The 12,751-nt window shown below is 49.4% G+C and overlaps 1 protein-coding gene across 1 annotated transcript in view; it reads left to right on the top strand.

Moving 5' to 3' along the window:
- Positions 1-991: 991 nt before the first annotated feature.
- Positions 992-12,751, top strand: part of LOC129125932 (uncharacterized) — a 30,232-nt gene continuing 18,472 nt past the window's right edge. Inside the window, exon 1 of the mRNA XM_054641644.2 lies at positions 992-1,137. The gene's annotated coding sequence lies outside the window, so the exon portion shown is untranslated. The remainder of the gene's footprint in view (positions 1,138-12,751) is intronic.

Here is a 12,751-nt window from a genome sequence, read left to right as displayed (position 1 = left end):
TTTTCTAAAGATTTCCATTTATTTAACACTTTAAGTTGTTATTTGCAGGACTGAAACCTGTGACGTGAAAGAGATCAAAATAGCTTAACATGGATTAGAGAACATTTTTCTCATGTAATATATCCCTTTCAGCACATCTCCAGAGAGGGTTTTATAGCACAAATATTTCTCAAAGTGACAGAACTGTGAAAGTGTGTGCCCTTGGTATGTGTTTACCTTGGAATAGCCTCTCAAGAGGCTTCTTTCTCAACACAGACTTCTTCACAGACACAAAATTTCCCTGCACTGCAGACAGAAAACTTTCTAAAGGAAACTTCCTACACAACAACGACTAAAACCCACAAATGGGTTTGGGGGTGGGACGAGGGGGCAGAAAAGGAATGCACTCGGGTCCCTATTGCTTTTCCTGCCTTCTCTGTGATAACTGGCACTAGAAGCCGACATCGCAGACAGACTCCACTCTGGGCAGCACCAGACTGGAGCGCAGCAGGAGCTCGGGCCCGTCTCTGAGGGCTGTTACACCCCACTCTGCTCTCTCTGGTATGGCAAAAATCCCCAGGAGAGGAGCCTTGAGAGTCCTAGAGTGGGAAACAGAGTGCTCAGGTGCCCTGGCGTGCAGGAGGAGTGGTCCTCCAGAACACACTGCCCGGCTGTCCCGGCTCCTGTCACTTCTTGGCTCTCCCACCGCGTTTGCCCAGAAAATCGGTCCCGATTTTCCAAAAGAGCGTCACTTTCTGGGTCGCTCTTTCTCCGTCCCAGCTCCGGGCTCCTGGGCAGCGCCCACCGTGCTCATCGCGCCCACCGCGAGCTGGGGCAGAGGCAGCTCCGGGGCGGTCTCAGGACCCCTCCCGTGCCCGGAGGGGCTCCCGGGGCTCGGCACTGCGGCCGTCGGGGCCGCGCTCGGGGCGGGGGCGCTGCGGCCCCGCCCGGCCCGGCCCGGTCCGGCCCCTCCCGGCCCCGCTCCGCCCTCCCCGCGCCCACTCGCCGCCGCCGCCGCTCGGGACCGAGCGCTGGGGCCGCCGGCAGCCACCGGCCAGCAGCCACCGGGCACCGGCCATGGGCCGCGCCGTGCCCCGGCCGCGGGCATGACAGCGCGGCCGCGCCCCGAGCTGCGCCCCGGGCTCCGCGCGGAGCCAGGCGAGTACCGGGAGGGAGCGGCACCGGGCGGGAGAGACACCGGGCAGGAGAGACACCGGGCGGGAGAGACACCGGGCGGGAGCGGCACCGGGCGGGAGCGGCACCGGGCGGGAGCGGCACCGGGCGAGAGCGGCACCGGGCGGGAGAGACACCGGGCGGGAGAGACACCGGGCGGGAGCGGCACCGGGAGGGAGCGGCACCGGGAGGGAGCGGAGCGGGTCGGCACCGCCGGGTGGCTGCGCTGCGGGTCCCGGCAGGGCTCGTTCAGCTCCCGGTGCCGGGGCCGCGCTGGACGGGCGGGTGCGGTGCCGGTGGTCGGGACGGGAACCACGCGCGGCTCCGGCAGCCCCGGTGCGCTCGCGGGGTCGCCGCTGGTCGGGGGAGCTGTCGGGGCTGCGAGCCGTGTCGGGACAGAGGGACAGGCACGGGAATTGCCATCGCTGCCCCGTCCCTTCGCCTCCCGGCAGCAGCTGCTGAGCGCAGCTGGCGGCACCGGCTGCGGCCGGACAGGGGTGCCCGGGCTGCGCAGAACCGCAGCTGCCCTCAGTGATTTTTCAACTCAACAGAACAAGCAACAAAATGTGGTATTATCATAAGGTTAGCTTGAAATAATGGAAAATAAGAGGGAAAACTTTCCCAAAATGCCAGTTGGAAATTCTCAAACGAACCATCCAACACAAACAGTAGCAGAGTGGAACAATTTTCTTTGCAGGGAGTTTCCACTGGAATAAATAGCAAGTTCTGTTAAAAAAATATAAAAATAAGAATTTGCAGCTAGTTGTAATACTTGTGATGCTTGCCAGGGCTGGAATGTGCTCTCAGAATCCTTGTGATCCAGACTGATGGTTCATTGCAGCTTTTGCTGCCAGTTCTTTAGAGCCACGTGCAGGTTTTACCTATGAGCCCTACCTAAGACACAGGTGGCTGGATTTCCCTTTACCTTCTGATGGTCTTCCATATTTAGAACATTCCTTAACATTCATTTTCCTAAGCAGACCCCTGCCTATTGGTACCTCTGTGTCACGTAGAATGTTGCTGTGATGTGGCAGCTCCACGTTATCTGCAGGTGATGGAAAATGAGGACCTTTAACAGAGTGCTCTTTGCCTCAGCATCCCAGCCAAGGTCTCACTTGCACAGCCTCAGCAGCAGGGCCATGAACGCCTGTTTCTGCAGGCTCTGCATGGATTCTGTTCCCAGATGCACAAAGCAGGACCAGGCACTCCACCTCAGCCTTCCACTGATGCCTTCAAGGACCTGGTCATCACTTTGTCCAGCATGGTTTTCAGCTCATTAAGCCCGTGGTACTTGATGGGTTATGTACAAATGGGAATGTTCTTGGTCATGACACAGCTGCCAATGCCTCACTGAGACCTGGCTCACCCCCAGCTCCTGGGTAAACTTCCTGGGCCCCTGGGCTGGTGCTTTCCAGTGAGCAGCTAAAGAGAAGTGAAGTATTAGTGTGTGAACCAGAGAGAGGTGTTCAGGGGGCTGTTTTGGTAAGCACAGGCCTTTTAAAGCCACCCCCCGAGCCTGCAGCTGACCAGTTTTCTCCAAGATCTCACTGCCTGCGCAAGCAATAGCTTGGTTGTAGCCCAACTATTTATCGCCCTCTAGTGAGGTCCTAAAAATTAACATAGATTCTTTCCACGAGGAAAATAAATATTAGAGTTTGTCTGTTAAAAAAGATTTACGTTTTCCAAGAGTCAGTGGCTTCAGGGAATCCCCCTCAAGCCTCATACCACACTTTGGATGGTTGCATAGCCTGATTTTGGGTAGGCATGGGTACAGAATGATAGTGTGTGTCTCCCCTGCAGTCTCTGGGTGCTCAGTGAAAGTCTTTGCAACAACAGCACTGGACACAGATCCTTTATTTTGAGCTGTCTTTAAGTGCTGGTGCACTTTAGGTTTTGGCTGAACCCACATGTAGATCACTTGACATGGCTCTGGTCTGGGTGATTGCTTCTGCTTCTTGTGCTCCACCTTCCTTAATTACAATTCAACTGGGCTGGCCCCAGACTTGGGAAGTGGCCTTGTCTTTGCAGAGGAGCTAGCTCCAGGGGCTGGAACTCTTTTAGGTTGTAACCAGGGGATGGGATTCAATCACCTGTGTAGTCAGACTGGTTTTACTTCACAGCTATGGGAGATGAGGAATGTACTGTGAATATGGTTTCTCTCAATTGACCTGAAGATGTAGCGGATGCTTGTTCCTCATGACCAGTGATGAGGGATCTCAGATCCCCTCCTGCTTGCAATGCAATGCATAAGATTCTGATTTGCAGCTCTGATACAGAGATCCTTGTGGATCCTTTCCTAGTCCCTCATGGACAGCATTACCTCAGCACACCATGCTCCATCTTCCTACCTGCCCCAGGCTCAGCACCCCTCTGTCACACCAGAACCCTCCAAAACACCCCCAGATTCCTGTGTTTGTTCTGTTTACCTTCATCCATACACTACCCACTCCTCCTCTCTTGCCAGTGACACCATTCAGCTCTTGCTGGAGCAACAGCTCCCAGCAGATCTGGTTACAAACAGCTCTGAGAATGCCCAAGCAGCACTCAGCCCCTCAGGCTGTTTCTCACTGTGTCCTGCATCACCGGTGTGCAGTCACACCTTGATCACACTGCACCTGTCTCAAAGGAGCAGCCTGTGGAGCTCTGCTGAGGGGACACCCCACGGTGCCTGCCTGGAGCTGGCGTGCAGGGCTCCCCCAGGGGCCCTGCTGAAGTGTGATGCTGCTGATCTGTGTTACACTGATGGCTTCTCAGGCAGTCAGGAAAGCTGCCCTGGCAGCTCCCCATCCCTCTGTGTGCTGCTGGGGAGGGACTGACATCTCCTCAAGGCAGTGCCAGCACTGGGGGGGTTAATTCTAACAGAGCAAACAGAAAGTCTCCTCAAGGGCACCTTCTCCATTTCATCCAGGGGCTGGAAGTGTAACAGTCACTGTGGTTTAAAACAAAGCTAAAAACCAATAAACCCCACTCCTTCTATCTTCCACTTCCCTGCCTTTCCTCCTGAGATGTCTCAGAGCTGTGGGAAGAGGAGCTGGCACAGGGATGGGTGCTCAGAGCCCATGCTCTGGGGATCAGCCCTTCTCTGCTTGTGCACAGTGCTGCTCTCCTCATGTTCCCACAGAGCAAATGGCAGCACAGATAAGGACATGAAAATTTCCAAAACCAGGCACCCATGGTTAGCCCCTTGGAAAACAGCTGGGGTGGAGCCCAGTTTGTGGCATGTGAGAGAGAAACCGAAGCAAAACCGGATGTTTTTGTGATTTAAAACTTATTTTTCATAATTCCATTTAAAGGCTCGGTTTGGTTTTGAAGTTGTCTGCTATATTTATTGGGAAATTTATAACCCAGAGAGCTTTGTGTGTGTCTGATGTGTGTATGCAGATCTGTATGTACACATGTCCTTGTGCAGGCATTACTTGTGAAGAGGCTACTGCTCAATCTGAGGAATATTTTCCTCCTTAAAATTAGTAAAACTAGTAGGTACTAACAGCTAAGTAATGGCAAATATAAATTCTATGTAGCTCTTCTGTAAATCTTGCTGGATAATTGGGTTTTTGCTCTGAACACCTCAATATTGGAAAGATTATGTCAAATTATAAAGTGTTTACCAAGGACCCATGAAAATACTCATGACTGGAGGTATTAGTTTATGCATAAACATGTTAAGCCCAAGTAATGGGAAATGGGGCATAAAAGGGAGATCAGGAAGCCTTTGGGGTCATCTGTACCCCACAGGATATCCTGTATTTAGCCTAATTTCAGCTGATACAGTTTTCACACTGTTGATGTTAAGGCAAAAGTGAAAAAGAAATACTGTGAGAAATGAAAGCAGGGAATAATATATGAATAGAATAATTGTCTTTAAATTGAATGTTTCTTGGAGTTTTCCATTGCCTGCCCCTTCAGGCTGTACTGGAAATGGAGGCACAGAGAACAACATCTCCAAAAAGCCCCATGGCCACTCTCCAGGTGCTCCTGGGGGCAGGTGAACCTCCACACCTCTGATCCAACCCCCACAGCCCCAGCCTGTGCCCTTGCATGTGGCATGAGAGGTCATAACTCTGGTTTAGCCTTACTCTGATTGCCAGGGGATGATAACCCACTCTCAGCACCCCCATCCCCTGCAGAACACTGGCATTCTATTCCTGCCTTCCAGGGAACACCATTTTCTGCCTTTGTTGTTTCTTTTCCTTGGCTCATCTCTGAGTTTCTGCAGTGGCTTGCAGCAGTTGCTCCTGTGGAATAATTATAACAGCCTTGTGTAGGGAACTTTGTGTGCATAGTAGTGATTCCACTGCTGGTGTTTTTCCACCTCTCATGCCATCAAAGAATGGGACGTGTTCTTTAAGGCCACACAGCCTGACTTGCATTGGTTCATAGCATTCTTTTTAGTAAAGGAATGTGCACATCTCTTTGCTAGCCTTGGCAAACTCTCCCATGGCCTCCAGGTTATTTGATCTTCCAGCTCCTCATCATCTCTGATCAGCTTCTCTCCCTCCCTTTCTCAGCCCACTGGCAGCTCTTCAGGCTGTGTTTTCAAACCTCTCCTTTGCATCTTCTTTTTCACATGGGTTCGGTTGCTCCCTCCTGCCTTCCCTTTCTTGACCTTTTCTCAGCTGCTGAGCAATGTCTCTCTCTTGGCCTCTATCACTGCTCAACCCTTAATGCCTTCCTGCAACTCCAAAAACTGGCAAAAAAGTGCAATTGTTTAAGCCAAAATCTACTTTTATTTGCCCAGCTCATGTAACTTTAGACTCAAAGCCTCACTGAAATTCATGATTGGATCCTCATTTAAGGTTAGGATGTCTATTTTTCATTTCAATCAACTGCAGAATTCTGTGGAATTAAATCCTGCAATTCAGCACAAACCTATCCTGGGGTTTGAGAAGTAGTTTGACAGTAAATGCTACTATGAGTGTGCCCACACTGATGCTGACAGGCAGATGAGCAAGCAGCAGGAGGAAAATGCCTTTCATGGTGTGTGTGCTAGCAGAGATGCTGTTGATTAACCCATTTTTCAGGCAGCCAGCTCTGCAAATGCCATTTCACAACCACCAGCTCTGCAGAATGCTAACGGGATGCTTATAAGGCATAAAGGGATTAATGCTCAGCTCTAATGAAATCCAGATGCACAGAGCTGCCTCTCCTCAAAGTCCTTTCTCTGGCCAAGCTGCAAATGAAATGATTTAATCATTGTAAACAGATGAGAAGCACCATCACTCAACGTGAAGCAGCATTCACTGAGCTCACAGGCAGTGCTGCTGGAGGGGCTGTGTCACCCCTGTCCCCCTGCCTGCAGGGACATCAGCCCCGGGGGGAACCTGGGACCTTCCCTGGGGTGCACAATTCCTGCAAGTTTCCATCAGGGCCGGGGAGGCTGGCTTGGAAACAGCCTCCTTCTCTCCCTGAGCCAAATCCAGGGCAGTTCTGAGGCTGGTGGGTCTCTGGTCACTGTCCCAGGGGTGCTGTGGGCACCTTGGTGGGGGTGTGGGAGAGGTGAGGATCTGAGCCAGAGTCATGTGGAGCTGCACTGTCTGCTCAGGACACCTGGAGCATTTCTGCCTTGTCAACTGTTTGTGGTTTGCACTTTCTCTTCCTTGGGCAGTTTATATTTTCCTTTGTCACACACCAGACCTGGGCAGTCTGCATGTCAAGCACTGGGAGTTAATCTGGGCCCTAGCAGGGTCTAGACCACCATACTCCTGCTCAGAAGCCCTGCATGGAAAGGCTGAAGTAATTCTGCAGCTGAGCAGACCCAGCTGTCTATGAATTTTTAATTTTTAATATGGCAGGAGGAGGGGTTTTGAACAAAGAGGCAGGGGGAAAAGGAGATATTTTAAAGGCAGCAAGGAATGTGTTACATTTTTCTGTTCCTCTGGTTTGGCTGCTCTGCAAGTTTTTCATTTTGCCAAAGCTCAATTCAGTGGACTGTTTATTTGCATTTTTAAAGAAAGAACATGATTCTTCATTTACTTTGGCCTCATTGATGAATTTTTATACTGTGAAACCCAGCAAGTTCCCTTCCAATGTTATGTATATACAACTTCACAACAGAAACTTCTACCCCACAGTACCAACCTAAATTAAATGGTCTTTATAAGAGTGTTCCCCCTCTGATTTCCCATATGAGTAGAGTCTAAAGTCACCTTCTAACCACTGGTGTCATGCTCATCACCAGAGCAGGCCTCAGCTTAAGGCCAGAGACCATATAAGTGTGTAGAGCTGTGTAGAGGTTTTCTTCAGAGCTATAGAGGCAAGAATTCCTTGTGAGATGTTCCTGGGGTGGCTTTCAGCATTGGTTCAAAGGAAGGAAAGGAATGAGGAAAGAGTCCTGATATAAATTTTTTATCAGAACATGTAGGGGTAATCTGTTGTGATGGGTTTTCACCATGGGATGGAGCACTTCAGGAAAATCCCAGCAGGTGCCAGTGTTCGGTCTAATCCATTGTCAACACACATTTCAAATTTACCTGGCCCTGGACATCAGAATTGTGACAAAACTGTCTGGACCTCCAAGAAAAGGTGAAGAAATTTTGCAAAACAAGGTTTTACATTTCTCACTGCTTTCCTTTAGCAGCTGTTCGTATCTTGCCAGGCCAAATGCTTAAAATTCAGAAGTATTTCTGAATCAACATCAATATTTATTGATCTCTTCAATTTCCATCAGTTAGTGATTTGCTGTGCTAGTGACACAGAAGAGACTTGCATTTGTGTTGTTCAAGGTTTTTCAAATTGATATTGATGCAAAAAATACTTTGAGTGTATCCTTTGGATGTTCAGGGCCTGTTCCTGCTGCAGGTGATGACTAGGAATCATCCTCACCAGCAGTAAGCATTTTTTGTGCAATGCATTTTTTTTGTTGTCCCAGAATACATAAACACTCCTCTCTTGCTGAACCTTAAGATTTGCAGAGAAAAGACCTCCTGTGGATGTTCTCAGCAGAGGCTGCCTGTAATTTTCAGAGATTCTGTCCACCAACACTATATCAGGGTTGAGGTTTGGAAATAGCAGGATATTTTTAATTCTTGTATTGTTTAATTTTCACCTCTCTGTCTGGTTCTGGGGCCTCAGTGAGGGAGCACAGAGCTGCAGGTGGGCACCGTGTGTTTTTCAGAGGCACAGCTGATGGATGAGAGCTGAGGTTTGCCTTCCTGCTTAAAGCTTTTGGGCCCCTTTTCAGGTGCCTGTCTTTGAGTGTCAGCTGAGGGTTTTGCTCTGTTTTGGGACCCTCAGCAGTGCCCTGTTATGGGATTGAACATTTGTGCTGTTCTCCGGGCATGGGCATTGCTGTTGGAGGACAAGGCAAGGCTGTGCTCAGTACCAGAAACACAGCCCCAAGCCATGATAACTTCCAAGTGTCCTTATTTGGGTTCCAGCCCAGAGCCATTTAAGAATATCCCCATGACACCAGCTGCTCAGAAAGACCTGCTTCAGGCAGGAGGACTGGTGCTCTGTGTGGTGACAGTCCCCTCCATCCTCCCTCACTGCCATCCACTGCTGGCATTGCTCCAGACCCCAAGGAAGGCACAAGGAATCCATGGGAGCAGGGAAAAAATGTGGCATGGAACAGATTTGTGTGAATTAAGCTGATCCCCAGGCACCTCTCTTTCCACCTCCAAGTGGAAAACCCACTTGGCCCTTGGCAGACAAGAACTGTTTCTCCCAGCCCTGCTTATATGGGAGACTTTAAAATAAACCAGCAGGGTTCCATTTCTTGGAAGGAAAAGGAAATATTTCAAAGTGTGTCCTTGCACTGATTTACAGCCACCAAGCTCTGCATATTTTAAGAAATGTTTTAGTTTGTTTGGAGCTGTGTATTAGCAGTAAGGAAGAGGGAAGCAGTTAGTGAAACATGACAGGAAGATGAAGTTGTGTAAAATGGCTCAGATAAATATTTACACCCAAGTTTCTTAGCTCTAAGTTCACATCAAACCATGGTTCATACAGAGCATGTTTTTTGTTGGGCCTGCTCCATTTTGGAGCCTTCTCCCTTCTCCCTGTTGGGTGATGCTGGCCTGCCTGGCTGGAAGGAAGCTGGTTAGCAGTGTCTGATCCTGACCACCATCATGGGAGCACTATCTCTGCTGTATATGGCATCCTCACAGAATCACAGAATGGCTCAGGCTGGAAGGGACCACACTGGTCCATCCTCCCTGCTCAAGCAGAGTCATCCCAGAGCTCAATGCACAGCATTGTGAGCAGAAGTTCTGGAATATTTCCAGAGAGGGAGACTCCACACTCTCCCTGGGCAACCTGTTCCAGTGTGCACAGAGCCTTCACAGCAAAGTTCTTCCTCCTGTTCAGATGGAGCTGCCTGTCTTCCAGTTTCTGCCCATTGCCTCCTGTCCTGCTCAGCACCACTGAGCAGAGCCTGGCTCCAGCCCTGACACCTCCCTTCAGATACTGATGGACATGGATGAGGTCACCTCTGGTCTCAGAGCTGAACAGCCCAGCTCCCTCAGCCAGTCCTTGTAAATGACATGAGCCAATCTTCCCCTGGCTGAGAACGGTGAAAAGAGAGGGAAAACAGTGCAGAAAACAAATCACAGACCGGGCTTTTGTTTTGCTCCTAGAACTCCAATCACTCACCTTTAAGAGACACTTGGAGAAGAAGTGGAAGGTTTTTAATCTTATTCTGAGCTGGGCAGGAAACCAAGGCTGAGAAGAAAAGACACCTCTTCCAAGGAGCTGATGGCATGCTGTAGGGAGGAGTGGAGCTTTTCAGGGCACTGTCAGCCAGGACCAGGCTGGCAGAGTGGCACAGCACCCTGGTGACAGACACTGCCCTGCCTCCCAGTGCGTGCCCTGGGATGGGTTTCCCATTTGAAGCAAGGGGGAATGGCTGCAAGGCAACAGCTGCTGGAGCCCCTGCTAAAACTGTTCCAGCTTGAGGGGTCACATTCACACTGTACAGTTTGCTGAGTGGCAGATGAAGTCTGGGAGCAGGGTGAGGGAGACAGCAGCTGTGTGAGTGCACTGTTCCCTAAACTCAATTTAAGTGTAAATCCACATACAATGGCAAGCCCGGGTTTTTTTCACATAACCTAATGCCTGATTTCCTTTTATGGACTGAACAATTTTCTCTTCTGTTTCATTATCTTTCTCTAATGGCATTTTCTAACTGGAAATGCAACAGCAGTGTGCCATGGGTACATGGTAGGAGCATGGACAGCACAGGAGGCAGCAGTGCCCACATTATCTCATTAAGAGGCTTTTGTAGGCATGCCTCTGCTAATGTAAACTCATTATTGGACAGGACAGCAGCAGTTCTTTTCACATGGATGGATCCAAGTCCAAGCAATGAATTGTTTCTCTACTCTTAACTGGATTCTTAAGTGTTTTTTAAATGTTGCCTGAGAACTAAGTGGCCATGTGCCACATTTATACAGTAATGTTTGCCCTGGTCCAGCAGACCACTGAATTGCCCTGTTCCACTGACAGCTGTGCTCAGCTGATCAATAGCAGTGATCTGCTACCTGCTCTGACACCCCATGCTGAAATCATGAGGAGAATATTTGTAGGAAGATAACGTTTCACAACATCCATGCAAGAATAAGAATAACGTTGATGTTGTGGGCTCTGAACAATCTGTGATGCCCCAAATAATCAAAGACATTGTGGCCCATGTTTTGCTCTCTCTGACCATTAGAACATAAGCCTCCCTGACAGATAAGAATACCAGCATGAAACGGACTCTGAATCCATGATTATAGAAATTGGGATGGTTTTTTTTTTGAAGAGTATATGATACCCTTTAATCATCTTTGCAGCTGGGAAGTGTACTGTTTGTCTAACGAGGGGAGAGTAACACTGACAGCTTAATGCTCCACATAGAGTAACAGAACCTGGCAGCTACGAGCACTGGGAGCAGCAAATTTCCCTTGGAAGTGTGAGCTGGGTGCTGCAAGCCCACCCTGAAACGCTGGGGTTGAAGAAAACACAGTGTGGTTTCAAAGAAACAGTGTATCAATGTTTCTGAAACAAATATTTCAATTTATGCTTTACAGAAAAATAGCCCTGTTAAACATTTTTTTTTTTCATTTCTGAATGGCAACTAAACCAAACAGCATCATTCCAGTGCCACAGGCATTGCAAACTTTGACCCGCTGTTGTCAGAAGGAAAACCCACCCTGTGCTAAGCAGATGTCATTATTTTTCAGTTCCATCCCACCTTAACTATTTGGAGAATAACATTCAAGTGCAGAGGTCAGCAGGGAAAAAAAAAAAACAACCAGTGCTGCTGGCCAGCTGAGCCGATAGCAGAGACCATACATGGATTTGGAATGAAGGGCATCAGACTCACAGCCCCCCTGGTGCCAAGAAATACACAGCTAAAATCAGCAGCTCACAGATGAGTAATGCACAAACATGGTCCAGAGTGTTAGAAGTGTTCAGGCACTTCCAGAGTGTGTTGGGTAAATGAGTCTCTGTTTCCATGGCACCAAAACAGCACAGAGATCACGCCATGTCCTTCGGCACTTCTGTGATTCCATGCCCAGTGAATGAGAGCAGAGCTGACCTCCAGGAAAAAGCACAGCCTGGCTCCAGTGTGGAGGAGCACAACGAGGTCCCCTCTTGCTGCAGCAGCAATGCTGTGGGCAAGGGCTGGGCAAGGGCTGGGCAAGGCTGCTGGCAGCCAGGTGAGTCTGGCTGGGAGCCACCCTCAGAGCCCAGCCAGCTCTGCTCAAGCCCAGCCCTTGGGCAGGAGGGTCAGGGGGCTCCAGCATCACACAGGGCACTTGTAATGCTGCTGATGGGTAGTGAGATGGGAGGGGGTTTGTGCAAGAAAACCATGAAACTGTAGAGCTTAGAAATATGCTGGATTCAGAGGGCATTTACATGGCACTGTGAGAACACTCAAGGTGTTAGGAGACTCTGCCCTGGTCCAGCAGTCTCTTAAGAAAATATAATTTACATGGGCTGGCCCATGCACAATCAAATTGTTTAAAATGAGATACACAGCTAGGTTCTGCCATGCAGAGAGGGAGTACACGAGCAACTGTTTTACTTTGTATGCCTACTGAAACCAAAGGCAGAACAATTTATTATTCCTCTATTAAATATGCAAATTAAGTATGTTAACCCTGAAATTTTGCCAATTAGCTGTGTGTCAAATTCCCTCAGTCAGATGATTGTTTTAGAGTGGCCAAAATGATTGCCTTACCTACAGTAAGGGGATTCCATAATGTCAGTGATGTCCTGCCAAAGGAACGGGACTGGCTAGGATCAAAGGAACTTTGGCTGAGGTCTTGGAAAGCAATTTTTTTGTTTGCCTAGAGTCTGTTTGGGGTCAGGCAGCTGGACCTCTGGACAGCTGATGATCTCAGCATTTTTTCCAGAGAGATGGGGAGTACCTTGTGTCCTGTAGTCACAGCATTCCACTGGAAAGTCCCAGTGTTGTCTTTGTTGGACTTCCAGGGGTAGCCCAGTGCCTGCTGGAGGTGGTGCTGTAGGACAGGTCCTCAGACAAGGCTGCTTTGCTGTCACCTTTCAGGAACAGTCTGAAAGCCTTCCCAGTGGTCAGAAGAAGAAATCCACCAGTACCAACTCCCTGAAGTTTATTCTGGGATAAATGCCCTCCTACACTAAAATTCCATCA

This window comes from Agelaius phoeniceus, chromosome 14 (assembly GCF_051311805.1).
Source record: "Agelaius phoeniceus isolate bAgePho1 chromosome 14, bAgePho1.hap1, whole genome shotgun sequence".
NCBI classification, from domain to species: Eukaryota; Metazoa; Chordata; class Aves; order Passeriformes; family Icteridae; genus Agelaius; species Agelaius phoeniceus.
This window is presented reverse-complemented; position numbering and strand designations above follow the sequence as displayed.